This window comes from Engystomops pustulosus, chromosome 3 (genome assembly GCF_040894005.1).
Source record: "Engystomops pustulosus chromosome 3, aEngPut4.maternal, whole genome shotgun sequence".
In the NCBI taxonomy this organism is placed as follows: Eukaryota; Metazoa; Chordata; class Amphibia; order Anura; family Leptodactylidae; genus Engystomops; species Engystomops pustulosus.
This window is the reverse complement of record NC_092413.1, coordinates 32,668,996-32,684,829: the sequence shown is the minus strand read 5'-3', so window position 1 is coordinate 32,684,829 and position 15,834 is coordinate 32,668,996. Positions and strand designations below refer to the sequence as shown.

The 15,834-nt window shown below is 41.4% G+C and overlaps 1 protein-coding gene across 4 annotated transcripts in view; it reads right to left on the bottom strand.

The window, feature by feature from the left end:
• Positions 1-15,834, bottom strand: part of KIF16B (kinesin family member 16B) — a 217,070-nt gene that overhangs the window by 132,558 nt on the left and 68,678 nt on the right. The gene's annotated exons all lie outside the window — the stretch shown is intronic.

Sequence of the window (15,834 nt, the reverse complement as noted above, 5' to 3'; positions counted from 1 at the left end):
GTCAATTGAGATGTGAACCGCCTCGATTGTTTCTCTATAATATAACGTTACTGAATCAGAATTTAGAACATCCAGCTGGGAGAGGAAAAGGATATTGGGAATCGAGAAACCCCTGAAAGCTGTCTATTAATCACTGTTTGGCCTGTCACACTGAGCTCCTCAGTAGCCCCTCTGGATCGATTATTTCCACTATATCTGTGCTCCACGAAGCAATGAAATTTGTCATTTTGTTCCTGAAGAAACTCATATATCCAGACAAAGCAATGTTCACTTGTAAAGTATCCCTCTGCAGATTATGATGATTCCGAGCTTACAGAAAAGGATTTTTTTTCCTGAGAATATTTCTGACAGGGGGAAAAATATTATGATATAGACAAAAACAAAAAAACAACCTATAACATTAAAAAAAAAAAAAAACACAAAAAAAAAAACAAAAAACAGGCATCTCCATTCTGCTGATGCAGCGACAGCGTTGTCGGCCGGCCGATGTTGAACAGTTAACACCTACATGATTCACCCTGCCAAGCACAGGAGATATTGCATTATCCACATGATTGGGCATGATAGATTTTTCGGGGAAGCATTGTCACATCAGGTTTTAAAAGCTTTCTCAATGTCTTCAGAAGAAAAGAAAGTAAAACTAATCACATTTTGCTTCTTGGAGAAAAGATCAATATACCATACACCAGTCAGGAGCCGGGATATTCTCTTATTTCTTGTTATTTTAGAATTTGCATTGATAGAATTTGAGATATTTATGTGGGTAGTACTGATAGTACAGGCGGTCCCCAGGTTACATACAAGATAGGGTCTGTAGGTTTGTTCTTAAGTTGAATTTGTATGCAAGTCGGAACTGTATATTTTATCATTGTAATCCCAGCCAGAACTTTTTTGGTCTCTGTGACAATTGGATTTTAAAAATGTTGGATTGTCATAAGAACCAGGGTTAACACTAAAGCTTCATTACAGACACCTGTTTTAACTGTTACAGCTGTTTATTGTAGCCTAGGACTAAAGTACAATAAATTACCAACATCCAGAGGTCTGTTTGTAACTAGGGGTCGTTTGAAAGTCGAGTGTTCTTAAGTAGGGGACCACCTGTATTTGTACAACCTCCAGTTATCAAGACTCAAAAAAGCAACCAAATTATTATATTAAGTGCAATGGCTGCTGTAATTTTCTCTCCTTTTTAGTGGTTTCTGTTAACTTCTCTTATGTGAGCCTCCAACTGGCTACAGCTTTCTCTTAATATAAGGACATTTCCTCTATATAGACGCAGGGTATTGATTGGCAATCATTCATGTCATCCTGTGAGTTCATCTTGATATGACCTAGTCAGGAGTGGATATTCTTTACACATGTCCTAACTTCTTTACACCCACTTCTTAGTTTCTCATTAAAGGAAACCTACCACTTGTAGTGGCAGGTTTCTGATGGAAATACCGGGCACCAGCTCAGGGTGAGCTGGTGCCGGAGCTTATTGTAGTTAGTGTTTTAAACCGCGGTATCGCGGTTTAAAACACTTTTTAAACTTTATAGCCGGCGCATGGAGGTACGCGCTCGGCGCTTACCATGCGCGCGGCTACATAGGAAGTGAATGAGAGCCACGCGCATGGTAAGCGCCGAGCGCGTACCTCCATGCGCCGGCTATAAAGTTTAAAAAGTGTTTTAAACCGCGATACCGCGGTTTAAAACACTAACTAAAATAAGCTCCGGCACCAGCTCACCCTGAGCTGGTGCTCGGTATTGCCATCGGAAACCTGCCACTACAAGTGGTAGGTTTCCTATAATGGCATTTTGAAACAATAGAAAAAAACCCACTTAAGACTAATTAAACCAATGAGGATAATTTTATTTCAGAACATAATAGTGTTGTTAATAATGGTAAACTTGATTACCATATATACTTGAGTATAAAAAAAAATATAGGTTTTACCAGGTTTTTGTGGTAAAATTATGGGCCTTGGCTTATACTTGGGTCGGCTTATACTCGAGTATATACGGTATATACTTCAATAAGTAAAGTAGCTTATTTTCTCTTCTTTCTTCTCCTGTAGTGAGCAGTGTATCTGAAGTCCTGAACACAGCATGGAAATAAGGAAGGGAGGCTAACGATTATCTGTTTCCATACCTAGAGCATACCCTTGATGATTCAGCGCTCTGTAGAGATAAGACTATCCAAGGACTGTCTGTAAAATGTTAAATCAATAGACACTTTATCAGGTTCCTTTGTTTCTCGGCTCTGAGTGGATAAAGGACAGAAATCTGAAGGGGCAGGGATCACTTATAAATAAAAGCCTTCTAACCCTTCTATAGCTGTACTGTGGCACTGGGACAAAAATGTTGGGGAATCACAGTACCAGAAGGTCACATTGTGGGTTTACAGGCATACAAAAATAGATATAAAGCCAGAATATTTGAATTTTTCTAATCAACATAACTGCACAAAGGAATTGTGGGAAGGCATTTTTCCCTTATCAAAAAAAGCGGTAGCTAATCTATGACGTGTTTCATGGAAAGTGTGTGGATACAGACGGCATCCATATTATCAGGATAAGGCAGTTGGCCGGGTTAAAGATAGAGCAAGAGAAAGCATCTGTTCTGTAGGGAAAAGAGGAAATCGCACAATCCTCAACATCAGGGGAGGAGATTTCTCGTAGCACAGGAGTGTAATCAATACAAGCCCCATATGCTTCCTGCCGTATCCTACTTGTAGGATGCAGACCACTTTAGACCTGGGGGTTACACGTTGCTGCCTTAATAAAGTTGGAGCTATAATAAATATTTTTAAGGTTGTCATGGCTGAATGTAAAGTCCATATAAACCATAATGCCTTCTCCTCCAGTTTTCCTCCTCCACACACCACTTTGGAGGTCTTGGGGAGGGAGCGAAGTCCGGCATGGTGACCGTTCACCCACCACGCCGGACCTCACTCCCCACCCCAAGACCTCCAAAGATTTGCTGGAGTCTCCACCAGAAAGCAGGAGGAGTCTATAGCAAAATACCTCCGCCAGGTGAGACCTGGTCTACAGATAGGAACTTGTGGCGTTTGCACTCGTATTTACTAGATATGGGTACCAGACAGCCAGCAGGGAGAACTTTAAGACTGGCGTTCAAGACACCAGTCTTAATAAATTCCCTGGTTGGATCGAGTGAAGACATAAGGATCCTGAACAAACACCACAGAGTTAGTGTCTTTAGACGCATTTACAGCTGGCATGAAAAAATGGGTGCGGCATTAGGAAAGGGGTGCAGTATCCTTTTTCTAGCATAAACTGAACCAACCAATAATAGGGGCAAAGACAACTAGACAGTCCTAAACTCCGTCACATTTATTATCCAACATTAGACAATTATAAATGATAAATGTGGGACTGTCTAGTCTTACTTTTAGACACTTTTAAATCTGCCCCAGTGTATTTGGGGGACAATCACAAGAAGAGTTGTCCAACTCTACTTTATCTGAGACGCTCGGGCCCCAGTACATCAGTTGTCATGAATCAAGATGGTATAAAGGAGGAGTATACTCTACCAATGACCTGTTTTTAAACACAACCATTACAATAATTGTCTAATAACGGAGAGATTATAATAAAATCCGATGCAATCATCAGCACATTGTCAGCCGGAGCACGAATATATTTTTTTTGTTCAATGAGAACTGACAACTTAAATAATAGCAGGATAAATAATTATAACCGATGTTGAATCGCTCTTCACTTCTGTACAAAGATATTTTACAGCAAAATACCCAAAATCCCGATCCCTGCAAAATCAAGTGAAGAACTGAAAACCGGCATTGTTATTGACGACATTTCACACTGGCGCGGCAGAGATTTTTGCATTACGGTAATTAAAACAGAGAGTGTTGCATACTGCAAACAGAATAGTAAAAACAAAACAATGGAGACGGCCTTGTCTTATAATAGGAGAAAACTAATAAATAAACTAGAAGAGAATGGAGACCTCAAATACTAATTACTAATAGCGACAAAAAGGCAGCAACCAATGACACTGCAGGTAACTCCAACATTCTCAACCACCCTGAAATTGAGAGCAAACATGGAACCCCTTCCCCCAAAAAGAAAGACTCAAGAAGCGAGAAGTTCGAAGGGCTGATTAACCAGGTAATTGGCCCAATGGACCTTGGTCCCTATTGTGGCTACAGGGATGGAACTCCTAGCTTCATATTATGAACTAACAAGAATACAGAACAGTTGTACATCAGTGGTGCAATGACTCTTTGCACAAGATAAAACTGTAATGGTTAGAGTCATATCCCAGCAGTTGCATTTTATTCATGAAATGCATTAACTAAAACGGGAAGCAGTTCTAAAAAGGAACCGGTCATCAGGAACGAGCCTTAAAAAAACTAGCAACTAGCAGTATGTTGTCTAGCAGCTTTACACCTTAAAGATCATGTTTCTTTAATGGCCCTGCACGGTGCAATTCAACTTTGAAGTGAATTGTAAATTGGTAGTATAAAGTCAAGGAGGCGGAGAGTTTAACAGTGAAGTCAAACGCTTCCTGCCTCTGAACACCTCCTCCCGTGACTAACATCATGCATCAGACTTCATGAGATCTGGTTAGTGATTTCTCTGGGTGGAGGATCATCAATTACATTAAAAAGAGAATTCTGAGACAGGGAAAGCTTGACTTTAGTGTTAAACTCTGTTCCTCCTTGACGTTATGCAAGCAATTTACCGTACATACTCGTGTATAAGCCGAGTTTTTCAGCACAAAAAATGTGCTGAAAAATCTTACCTCGGTTTATACACGAGTCAATTTAAAAAAAAAAAAAATTAATACTCACCCTCCGGCACCCGGATCTTCGGCGGCGGCGGCTCCCGGATCCTCGGCTTCTGCTTCTCTCTGCATTCTTCACTAGCCGGCACTCGCGTCCATGCGAGCTGCCGGCAGGCCCACACTATGATGCGGTGGTGTCGCCGCTGATGACGTCATCGTCGGCGACATCACCGCATCATAATGCACGCCCGGTGGCAGCTCGCATGGACGCGACTGCCGGCTAGTGAAGAATGCAGAGAGAAGCCGCCGCCGAGGACCGGGAGCCGTACCGAGTATCAAAGGTGAGTATCGTTGGAGGGTAAGTACTTTTTTTTTTTATTAGCTTGGCATACTTGGGGCATGCTGTATACCACTTGGGGCAAGGCAGGCTCTATACCACTTGGGGCAGGGCAGGCTGTATACCACTTGGGGCAGGGCAGGCTGTATACCACTTGGGGCAGGGCAGGCTGTATACCACTTGGGGCAGGGCAGGCTGTATACTACTTGGGGCAGGGCAGGCTGTATACTACTTGGGGCAGGGCAGGCTGTATACTACTTGGGGCAGGGCAGGCTGTATACTACTTGGGGCAGGGCAGGCTGTATACTACTTGGGGCAGGGCAGGCTGTATACTACTTGGGGCAGGGCAGGCTGTATACTACACCCTCGGCTTATACTCGAGTCAATAGGTTTTCCCAGTTTTTGGTGGTAAAATTAGGGGTCTCGGCTTATACTCGGGTCGGCTTATACTCGAGTATATACGGTATGTCTCACTTCAAAGTTGATTTTCTGGATGGTACCACCACCCTGGGCCATTAAAGAAATATGATCTGGAAGGTGTTCAGCTGCTTGACAACATACTGGTAGTGGTTAACTAGCTATATTTCTGCTGACAGGTTCCCTTCAAGCTCTGAGGCCACAATTATGCTGGATGAGTTAGACAAGGCAAAACAAGTGTTACTAGTTCCCGAATTTAGGTCTAAACACATCTAGGTCCGAGAAGAACTCCATAATCACAATTGTGTTTAGGAGTAACTCCTCCCCGAAGTGCTTGAATTGCATTTCAAAAGTCAATTCAAGCACTATATGTGAATGCGTCCTAAGACAGTGTTTGACACTGAGCTTTCAGGTTCACACTGGAAAGTTTGGGTAAGGAAAATAATGGTCGCTAATGGGACCCTTTATGGCTTGTTTGAACTGACTTGCTAATAACAAGTAACCCATATATGCTTGCTAAATGTAGCCAATAACATGGACTGTCCTGAAATCTGCTGGTTGAACACTATCATAGTTCTATGCTTCCTTTAAAACAGGTGTAGTCAGCCGGTCAGAACCGATTGCCAGCCAGACCACTCTGAAAGTTTCATACTGTCCTGTAAAGAGAATATGGATATGAGTTTTCAACCCTACAATCTTCAGTATTTATACTCTAATCCTGTATGTATATTTGAGCACAGCACAGTACTACTACTCTTTTGTGCAGCACATTTGCCCTTATCCTGCGTACATAAGCACTGAAAAAGGACTACTACTATTCATTTGTATATATGGCAAAGCACAGTACTACTATTCTCATCCTGTATATATGGGCACTGCACTACTCTTAACCTGCATGTATAGGTACTACACAGCATTACTATTTTCATTCTGTATATACGGGCACTACAGAGTACTAGTACTCTAATTCTGCAAGAATGCAACTGCACAGTACTACTTCTAGCCTCCTGTATATATGCAATACACAACTTCAACTTTAAAGATACATATGAGACATAGCACTTTATGGTTACATTTTTTTAACCAGGCAACAAGTGAGAAAAATGATGCTTGTGGTGGGCTAAAATTTTTATACAGTCCAAGAACCATGATCTGCCCTTGATTTTGGGCATCTAAGAGGCTAGGAGTTCCTTCCTTGGACTACAGCCCCATAGTTTAGTTTAACCATTTGTCCATGTGTTCAGTACAGGGCTATAGTTCAGATGGGAAGCAGGGACTCCTACCATCGTAGTCATCTATAATAAGAGTCCCTGCTTCCTGGTAATGTGTTAAAAATATTAAAAATATATCTATATTTGACAAGATAAAAGAAGGCCCAATTTATATTCCCATGTCTTGCACTAGAGATTACAAGCTAGAAATGGGTGTGTAGTCTACACATTTATGAGGTATAGTGGCAAGACCTATTCTATGTTTTCGAACATTCCTGGTTTTGGCTCACGACAAATAATGGAATCACTGAACAAAAACACTGACATGTGATGGCACACATGGCGCTTTGAACGCTTTTTTGGGCCGTTTTTAAGCAGTACGTCAAAAACCGCATTCATTTTTGAAAACGCATGCGTTTTAGATCTGTTTCAATTAAGATAATTGGTCAAACCTGTCAAAAACTGTTCCGTTTTTTTAACGCATGGGTTTTTTGATGAACTGCTTAAAACGGCCCCAAAACGCCAGGTGTGCCATCACCCTAAGCAGTTCAGTCTTATAAGTACCAACCTAGTAGAGTAGGTGTTTTTTTATAGTCCCAGTTTTGCTTTCCGCATACAAAAAGTAAAAAGAGCCAAAATAAAAAGATCAAATAATTTATTGTAGAGACTGCAGGAGCTTTGGTGCTTTTTGCCTTCGGGAAGTGAATACTGCAATATTCGACTAAGCCTTGAATGCATGGAAAAAAAAAAAAAACCCTATGGATGGCAATGAAATGGTTAACTAATATCCGATGAAAATAATTTTGGTCCTTAAATGCAAATAACTTTGAAACAAGTTTTCTAAACCAGTGCAGATAACAAAATAAATTAAGTGTTGAAGTCCATTCGATGTCAGTCGGAGCCGGCGTGAAATGGATCAGTCACCGAGATCAGATAACCATAGATTTTCTGCGAGCAGCCTAGTGACGAGAAGCAGGTGGTAGAACAGGAGACTACCCAGCCGTCAGTAATTCCCTGAAATGAATGTCAATTAAGAAGCTGCAAAACAACATCCAAATTTCACAAAACTGGGTCAACCCTTTGTTTCCAACCTGCAATTTTGCAGTGCAACATTTGCTCGCACGAAATTTGCAAATAAGATTATGTCAAATTAGACCGCTCTGTAATAAGTCGAAAATGAAGCCGGAAAAAAAAAAAAGACATTACTGTAATAATATTGGAATTATAGAATATTATGTATGTCATAACCTAATCTGAAGCAGAATCCACCGCCATAGCTGCATACACATCATATATCAGAGAAGCTTGAGGCGTATTCACTTTCCTGACACAACCAACGGCATGAGTGCTAAGAAATCTTTATTTAATTGACTTTTTTTGGTGCCCCATGGGCATGAACCCTGAGCACCCTTTTTTTCAGCTCTACCAAAATACCCCCAAAAAAGGAAAGAGATATCACACATCTGAAGAGGAGGGTGGTACATCCTTGAAACGAGTCAGCCTTTAAAGTTCATAAAATTGTCAAATGTGTGCATACTTTGGCATGGTTCTGACAGGAGGGAGCAGGGCACCAATAAAAAAAAATAATAACTTGAATAACTCATTTAACGCATATAAACATTTCTTTCCAGTTATGGCATTTTCTGTCCTGAAGCTACTTATCACAAATCTCCCTCAACAGCAGTGAACTGGATGGAGATAAGCCTATTCCTGTCTTTGGCCTAAAGTGGAGTCAATTGGAAGCCACCTAATAATTAGTATAAACCAGCAGTGAAATAGCTACATGATGTGTTAAGTCTATGCTGTGTAAGCACCAAGGGGTGACAGCTTCCCTGCTTCATATAAAGTGTCAGAGTGAAAGGGCTGGGGGTTGCTGCAGAGGAGTCTATGACACAGTTTACCGAATCAAAGACTAAAATGGAAGGATTGATGAAGAAACGGATCATGAAATGAATCTGTCTATATGCCAATTGTTACATTAAAAGGGTAACACATGGTAAAAAAGCAAAAAAACTATATTTGTGTCTGTGGGATAACTGTAAACTTACTGTAACATCTGCTTTGGCATCATTCTCAGTCCTTGATATATGTCTGAGAAGATGATGATTTTGTTTCTGTATTTTATGGTTTTCGTTTGTGTGAACACGTCCCAAGCATTCTGGTTGTTTAGGAGTTTGTTGCACCACACCCTTGTCCTCCTGCAGTTTAGCTTTGGTTCAGCAATGGTTAACTGTGGTGACTGACAGAGTTCAGCCCCAATCGGCTTGGAGAAGGGAGTGCTGGTTTTCCATAAGTTCTCCGCTCACATTCAACTGCTGGTTACAGTATTTGCGAGACTTGATTGTTACTTGGGAGACAGATTCTGCTTTCTATTTCTGGCATTTTGGGCTTGGCTCTTGTTCAGAACACTCTCCTCGTCTTGCGATTTCTGTACTGCGTAAATATCTCCGCTGTGACACTGATAGTTGACCATTTTTCTGTGTTTGTGGTGTTCATTTTGTTTTGTGTTTGCCCTTTGTTGTAGGGAGGTAAAAACGCGTAGTTACTGACCACTGTTTAGGGTGGACCCACTAAACACGAAGGGACCATTTGGGAGGCTCTGTTTTAGCGCTCACTGTCCTAGTTCGTGTCCTCTCATTACACTTGACCTATTTCATTCAGGTATTAAGCATATAGCCATACGTCTGCCATGTGCCAGTTGTAACGCAATATCTGAAAATTTTTATGGGCATATTTTACGGAAAACTTGTACTTAGGTATAATTATGGTGTAATGGAGAAATACCTCCCTACAAGCAGTAGCATATCTCTATAAAGTTATACTGTATGACACAACATTATAGAACTGCAGACTCTGTGTGTTACTATACATGAATGACACCTTAGGCTAGTGCTGCAATACTAAACATGACCACAGGACAGATACAGCGCTGTTTTGGGAACAAAAATACAGATTCATTAGGGCAGAAAACTTGTGGAAAATCCACATGAATCTACTTGTTGGTTTCCAGGTTTCTCCGACCAAGAGGGACACTACAGGCGTGTCGTAGCGGAGAACAGATAAGGGACGGAGGTCACCCCGCCCCCCAACTTTTACTTTAAAACTGGCGAAAACTAAAACAAACTCTGCCAGTTCTAATTTGGTCTAAACCAGAGGAGTCTGCGCCCATATTCACTAAGAGGCTGAAGCCCGCAGGAGGGATTTTAAGACTGGCGTTCTAAACTACAGTCTTAATGAATCCCCCCCCCCACCCCCCAATATTTCAATCAATCCTTAACATCCACTTAAATTTGTTTGATTTTTTTCCTGTAATTTTACTTCATAAAAAAATTCCATGGTGTCACAGTGAATAACCTCTCCTTTGTTAATATGGCACTTGCCAGCTGCACCCGTTTTTCCTAATATGATACACTGACAGACGTGCCCCATTGTGTCACAAAGGAAGAGGAGCTGTAATAAGCAAAATTGCTGAATTTTAGGAGAAACCGTGGCGCTGCTCTCATTGCTATCCCAGGGAAGCTCCGGCTGTCACTTTGAAAAACTACTTTCCCTTCATTACTTTGTTAAAGCACTGGGCAAGGCTTGTTTAATGTTGTGTCAGGAACCAGGGAACAACAACACTGTTTAGCAAATTGACTTCTGAGCTAGATAAGGTAATATCGACCACAATGAAACAACTGCTAGGCGCAAAATAACCATAAAAGTCCAAAAAGATTTTTTTCAATATGTCTCTTACAGATAATTTCTGTATTTAGGGCGCAATTAAAACTGCAAAATGGAACCTAAAAAGAAAGAATTCAGCTTAGATGCAGTTTTTCCATGCTAGCCCACAAATAATAATAATAATTCTTTATTTATGCAGCACACACAGATTACGCAGCACTGCACAAAGCATGGCAAATTGGTCCCTGTCCCCATGGGGCTCACAATCTAATCAACCTAACAGTATGTTTTGGAGTGTGGGAGGAAACCGGACTACACGGAGCAAAACCCACGCAAACACGCAGAGAACATAGAAACTCTTTGCAGATGTTGACCTGGGTGGGATTCGATCCCAGGACCCCAGCGCTGTAAGGCAGAAGTGCTACTCTCTCAGCCACCGTGCCGCCCCACCAAGCAACACGTTACACAGAGCTGCCGAACAGAGAACACGAACCCAAACCTGGATCCACTCATCTCTAGGATATGTTTTACTTGGGATATCGCCTTATGATACAATTAGCCCCTTCACTACCAAGATACAGAAAACCAGCTCTATGTAAGATGGAAGCCTATATAATTGAAGCTTAGTTCTACATTTATATTTTTTACACCTCTTTAATATTTTTTGTATGCCAACCATACACATTGATGACACTCATGTTGCATCCGATGATGCCTTTTCTGAACGGAGTAAAAAGAGAACACTGTAGCCCTGGCAGCTGCATTTTTCTCTATAGCATAAGTTACTTAACAGTATACACATTAAAAGGTTAAAAATCTCCTAAGGGTAGGGGGTAGTATACATTGTGGCAGATTGAAAAAATATTTTTACGCAGAAAAGGTATGAAGGGAAGATATGTTTTCACTCAGCTTAAATGGCAAGGGGGCATGAGGTTACCCCTGGCTCATGTGACATCTATAGTTATGCCACTAACTGGACTGCCCTCTTGCAGCAAAAATATAGTAGTATGTTTATCAGAACAGTTTTAGCTTAGAGTCGTTTCATTTTTTGATGCATATTTCAACAATTTATGTACCCCAAAATTTGCAAACGTGAAACTTTTTTTCGAATTAATCCCGTGGTCTCAAATTAGTGATGACAGATATGCCCTAGTAAAAATTTCCTCAGGGCTTCCTTGAGTATAAATCTATATCCCGCTATATGCTAATACATATATACTACGGCATATGCCAATTACAGTAGGACGCTCAGGCTATGTCACCCATGGGCCTCAGGGAGCCTCGTGTATGCAAACCCCCCACCCTACTGCTAGCTACTTAATGATGTTACCTATTAGTTACTTTTTGGTCAACAGTACCGTGATCGGACGGATGTAATGTAACCAACAGTATAAATATACAGAAGGGTATTTCACCAATAGCAGTGAACAGCAGTGAATATAGAATTAGAATGATATAGTTTATTTTTACTGTATAAGAACACATTTTGAGAAAAAAATGCTATGAAGAAAGGACCACCCTTCTCCACCTAGCCATGTGCCTCGCTTGGATTCTGGAATGAGGCCTAAAATACACCCAGAATGGGAAACATAGAAGCCTAATAAATAGGTTTGAAAAAAGACATTTCCATCAACTTGAACTGAGGAAGGGAAGGGATTTTATGGAAACCATTCTATATGATACCATAACTGTCAATGTTATTTTGATGTAAAAACACATCTAGACCCTTTTTTAAGCTCTTTGCAGTCCTTGCTGTGATCCTCTCCTGAGCTCAGCTACTCCACTGATTCACAATTATTACTGTAAAAATGCCTTGTAACCTCTGGCGATTAAACCTTGGTTTCTCCAAAGGAGACTGTCATCCCTCTGTGTAGTCCCAGTGGTTGGGCTTTGGTTTGGATGCATTTCAAAAATCAGCATGTGACCTGTCAGTGCCGAATACTCCTCAGCTCCCGCCATTGTGTTCCTCCCCCATTAATGTCAGCTCACCGGGCTGTGAGCTCTGCTCCTGTAAAGGAGCACAAAAGATGGGGGCTGAAAGCTGAGGAGTGAGCAGCACAGACAAGTAAGTTGTTGTTTTTGAAATGCAGCACAATTATATTGTAATGAAAATGCTTAGAGAAGGCATTAAGGCAGATTTGCAATGCAGGTGTGATGGGCTTCTGCAACCGGTCTTTAGTGAAAATGAGGTTCCTGGTGATAGGTTCCATGTAATAACAGTATTCCCGCATCACCAAAGAAGAAGAGAGCATCTACCATAAGGATAGCAGTTGTCTAACTTTGCAAACCTGATTTGTAAATCCCGAAAACAAGGAATACAACTCTATGAGAACATCATGACAGCCACTCCTAAGTCAAGCATCTCCACAAATAACTATCCTACTAGATATATTTTGCCTTTTTTCCTCATGCAAGTGGAATGTGATCCCTTCCAGCACTCTATGGACTGCAGTAAAAGTTATGCAGACGTAAGAGACGGAGATGGAGACGTTCAGGGAGCGCTCGTCTTGTGATGTCTTCCTTGCGGGTCTCAGCGCTCCTCATCTTAAGATTAAAAATACCTCATTAAAATATTGATGAATAGGAGCACAACAAACAGATACAGGAGGAACCTTCATGATTAACATTTGCATCTTCTTGCAGATCTGAACCTACAGGAAAACGCCTTCATTGTGAACGTTCTCCATGTTTCCCATTAATACACATAGAGGCGCTCTGCTAATTCTATGATAATTAACTAGATCCCGTCAACGTCTGAAGCCAACGCTGTAGACAGAAGATAGAACAACATTGAGGATTCTCCTGCCTGAACCGGCAAATCAAAGGGACTGCAGGATTTTGTCAAGCAGACTCAGTCATCAAACAGGTTTGTCCTTTGCCTCCGCTCTGTTTGAAGGTATCTGAACAACCAAGTTATTAAATGTCTCATATTTGTAAGAAAACCAACAACGGCACATAAATTTTAAGTAACTACTGGGTGGATTGCTGAAAACACTGGAGGTACCTTTTATACTAAAGTAGTAGAGAAGCAAAGAATAAAACAAAATTACTGAGTAGGGGCAAGTTTTTCCTAATAGGTAGATAGTCATGTAGCAAGTCAAGAGGACCAAAACGGTCTCAGAAACTGATTGCCCCAATCAGATTTGCACCCTCTCTAGTGGTAAAAAAAAAAAAAATTAAAAAAAAAAAAAAACACAGAAAGTTGTAAAAGCAACCGGAAAAGTTTCCTGTGATGCACAGCTACTTTATGTGTTGTCCATGGTGCTGAACACAGAGATGAAGGCGCTGGATCCAGTAATTATGAACCCACGTAAGAATCTAAGGGGAATCTCAATGTCGTTAAGAGATATTGCAAATCTGATTTCGGCAATCAAGACATTTCTGGTCTTCTCTGATATACGACACGACCCTCTTCCATTTGGAAAAATCTATCCCTGATCCAACATGGCGGCTTTTAAGGCGATCATGTTCTCAACATTACCTAAAAGACAGGTCCTTCACCCATTACTTCCTGGGGGTACTCAGATATATAATTTTTCCTTTATTTTTTTTAATGGAACCTGTCAGCAGAAATTGACCTAATAAACCACTACCAGTATGTTGTCATGCAGCTGACACACCTTCAAGATCATATTTTTTATGACTCCAGAAAATCTACTCTGATGTAAGATGTAACTTAGTTGTGTAAAATCAAGGAGGCCGAGAGTTTAACACTGAAGTCAAGCTCTCCCTGCCTTAGAAAGCCCCCATTCACTGTAATTGATGGCCCTGCATCCAGAGACATCACTAACCAGATCTTCTGAAGTCCGATGTATGGTGTCAATCACAGAGGAGGAGGCGGTCAGAGCTCCCCATCATGACTCCGGTGTTAAACTCTCCTCCTCCTTGGCTTTATACAACCAATTTACTGCTACCTTCAAAGGTGATTTTCTGGATGATTTTAACATGAAAGAAACAAAAACTAGATGGTGTTATGCTGCTTGAGAATATTCTGGTAGTGTTGTATTCGTCCATTGGCTGATGACAGGTTCCCTTTTAATATACAGCTGTCCTCACACTTAGGACTTTGATTCTCCATAAAAAGAAAAGGAGCAGGCAGAAACATCCAACATGCTTCCCCCGTCATGTCATGTATTCACGTATGGTACCGTTTTTGCAATAGACTAGGGTGCATTCACTACATCTGTGTCTTTCTGTAGAGTTTGAGATGAAATATACTACATAGATGGTACTCAGTCATGAGACGGTAAAATCCCAAATGTCACAATAAACTGTTATGGAAAATGCCTCAAACTTTTAAAAAACTTCTCCTTCTCACACTATAATTACCATGATTTGTGGCCTTTATTCTTCCAGACGTGTATTCATTCCAAATGTGGAATTCTGCACCCTTCAATGTATTCCCATCAAACCACACATAATAATACATATGTCACGCAGTTACAGCTGCACAATATCCCAGATTAATGACAAATATTCACATATGTAGAAAGTAATTACTGCTGCTGCGGCACAAGTCAGTAATTCACATGCGGCAATGATCCCCGTGACACAGGCATTCTGGGCTAAGTATTCACGTCTCCAGCAAGTGGCATCTTTCTACATTACAGGAACGCAATGAATCAGCCGCCTTCCCTCCTCTGCAAGCAATGTGACTGGAATCCTAATGCCGGGGCCAGACGAGAGCCGCTTCCCAGGAATGAAGAGCCTATGAAGACTGCGGAGAAGCTTATCAGGGACTATAAAAACTTTCTAATGAAATCCTAAAAAGGTCCATTATCTTTCTTCTAAAGAACATTTTCACCATCAGGCCTTTATACCATGGAGCTGAACATGGAGATGGGTCGTTTTAAAGGTTTTAAGGCTAAAAATATTGATGACCTTATCCTAAGAACAAGCCCTCAATATAAGATTGCTGGGGGTCTAGCACCCAGAACCCCACAGATCAGCTGTTTTATGCAGCTGGTCAATAATGGAACAGGAAAAAAAAACGCTCCGTTCTAGGGGTTGTGTCTGTACTGCAGCTTGTAACAGTAAGGGTACAATCACATGATTTGCAACCATATCATGGCCCCCATAGACCTCTATGGCTCCAGGTGTCAGGCGGTCGCTCTTCTGCCTGTGGAGGGAGGAAGGGTGACGAGTGCTCAACCCCCCCTTACCCCTCCTTCTCGGTCTGCTGCGGGCGGGCACATGTCCTTGTGAATGAGCCCTAAATGGATTGACCACTAAACATAGCATAGAGCAGTCGCAATCACAACGGGGCTGTGCAATCACAACGGGGCTGTGCAATCACAACGGGGCTGTGCAATCACAACGGGGCTGTGCAATCACAACGGGGCTGTGCAATCACAACGGGGCTGTGCAATCACAATAGGGTGCCGATTTTGCAACTGAAAAATACTAGCAACAATAGAGAATGATGTGGGTCCCCAAGAACTTCTGCCCTGCCCTACCCAG